This window comes from Octopus bimaculoides, chromosome 6 (assembly GCF_001194135.2).
Source record: "Octopus bimaculoides isolate UCB-OBI-ISO-001 chromosome 6, ASM119413v2, whole genome shotgun sequence".
Classification (NCBI taxonomy): Eukaryota; Metazoa; Mollusca; class Cephalopoda; order Octopoda; family Octopodidae; genus Octopus; species Octopus bimaculoides.
In genome coordinates, this window is record NC_068986.1 from 36,762,504 (window position 1) to 36,764,900 (window position 2,397).

The 2,397-nt window shown below is 33.0% G+C and overlaps 1 long non-coding RNA gene across 1 annotated transcript in view; it reads right to left on the minus strand.

The window, feature by feature from the left end:
• Positions 1-1,982, minus strand: part of LOC128248036 (uncharacterized) — an 8,228-nt gene extending 6,246 nt beyond the window's left edge. The window contains exon 1 of the long non-coding RNA XR_008264308.1: positions 1,758-1,982. This is a non-coding gene — a long non-coding RNA (uncharacterized LOC128248036). The remainder of the gene's footprint in view (positions 1-1,757) is intronic.
• Positions 1,983-2,397: the final 415 nt, after the last annotated feature.

The following is a 2,397-nucleotide window of genomic DNA, read 5'->3' on the forward strand; positions in this document are numbered from 1 at the left end:
TATATATATATATATATATATATATATATGGGTTATGTGGTAAGTAGCTTCTTTACCAACCAAATAATTCCGGGTTCAGTCTCACTGCGTGGCACCTTGTGCAAGTGTCTTCTACTATACCCTCGGGCCGACCAAACCTTTGTGAGTGGATTTGGTAGACGGAAGATGAAAGAATCCTGTCGTGTATATATATATATATATATATATATATATATATAACATATATAGTATATAATTTTGTGTGTATTTATATCAGTGATTGCATTCGATCTCGCAACTTTTCTTGTATTTACATTAGGATTTTATTCGGCAAGTAGAAAACACTGAATGTCACATGAATAGAGGAATTATTACATACAAAATATGTGAAAAATAATAGAGCTATTAGAACATTTTGAAGTATAAGGAAACAACATTAATTTAGTTTTATCCTTAAAACTTATCATCTATAACTTAAACGTTTTCTAAGTAGACGAAGGAGTTTTATACAAATAAATAAAGTTTTACCAAAAATAGAGGCATACCGCAGCTTATGTCGTGTTGCGTTACTCGTTTTCTTGACTCTATATTGATTTCTTTATGAAACTGGTTGGAAAAATTGACCTCAACATCAGACGATTTACCCGACTTTATGTCGGTTTCAGCAAACATATTTAACACCATAAAAACGTTTTTGAAACACTAAAATACCAATAGTAAATTGGAAAGTCAAATATAATACGTGACAGTAGTACAAATCATTATCAAAACAAACAAATGTTAATAAATGTACATAGTTAAAATGTTGACATTTGTTTATCTAAGTTTTGAAACTGATAATTCTTGCATTCAACGATGATGTAGCGATGTAGATCGGACCAGGAAATTGAAACGTACGCTTGAGCTTAATGACTTGGAGGGACACAGTATTTTGTTATGCAAAGATAATATACTATAAAGTGCGTTAATCGTTTTTATAATTTCTATAGAATATCTGTAGAGAAAAACTTAACAAGCCTTTCATTTTTATACGTCATGTCCCACAAGAAAGCTAGTGCTACTAAATCTACTCCTCATGGTCCTAAGCATCAAGATACCATTTTGGTGGATAAGTTGGTGATTAGCTAAGAAAAATGTGAAAAATAGAAAGCAATTTCGATTGTTTATAGCTTAACACTGAGGACGATACCTACCACATTGTTTTTAACTTTTGAATGAGAGAACGGGAACGAAACCATCGAAGAAATGGAGTAGCCTATTTTCTCTTTGCCTTGAACGGTAGGTGATTTGAAGTCGTAACAACTTATCATGGATTGCTGCTTTCGTCAACATTGTAATCCACGCTTCTCCTCTAACCTCCACTTCTGTCCAACAAAATATATCGACATCTTTAAGCGAGTAAATCATTGGTTTTTATTTACATATATATTGGGGATGGAGTGCTTCTGTTTAAATTTTCTTAAATATTTTTTTTATTTACTTGTATTTAAATGTTTACAATATAGTATTTCAAAGCGGCCGGAAGTCCTTTGATAATGAAGTTCAATGATTTTTTTCCACCCCCGTGTAACCTCGATTTTTAAGTTCAGTCACATCGTTTTGTAAACAGTTACCGACATAACTTGGGGTATGCCTACACAATCGTTTGAACTAAAGATATATAAGACATTTTACATGAGTAATTCGATTACTACAAAACATCGAAATCAAAAACAATCAAGGTTTGCATTGGAAAAAGCAAACTGGATGTAAATAATGACATTAAAAATTATACTTACTACTGTGTTCGGGCTGTTTTTCGTCATATATAATTAGAAATGAGTACAACTTTAATGTGGATTGTTTTACAATAAATTCCTGCGACTGTTTCCTTATTCTTGTATTATATTTAACTACGGTAAGAATCTCACTAGTATGAAAAGTCTGCTATGAAAAGAAATTAAGTCTTTCAGCGTTAAACATGAACGTCATACAAGCTGTTATATGTTTCTTGATAGCCAAGAGAAATCATTTATTGTCACTTCTAATAAATGTTTAATCTTCTTTATACAGTTTCACCTCCACCCACTTCTTCTTTCCTCTTATCGATTGTCACCTACAATTTACAGTCACATAGTAGCCCGTACATATGCGCATAACACTAGCCACACACGTGCACCACCGCACACTCACATACACATATACACACTTACATACATAAATACTACACGCACACATGTATATATACACACATACATATATATATGTGTGTGTGTGTGTGTGTCTGTGTGTGTGTCTGTGTGTCTGTGTGTGTCTGTGTGTGTGTGTGTGTGTGTGTCTGTGAGTGTGTGTGTTTGTGTGAATACTTTTCCCCACTTGTACAAGCGCTGACATACACATGTGTACACAGACATACATATATATGTGTGTGTGTATATA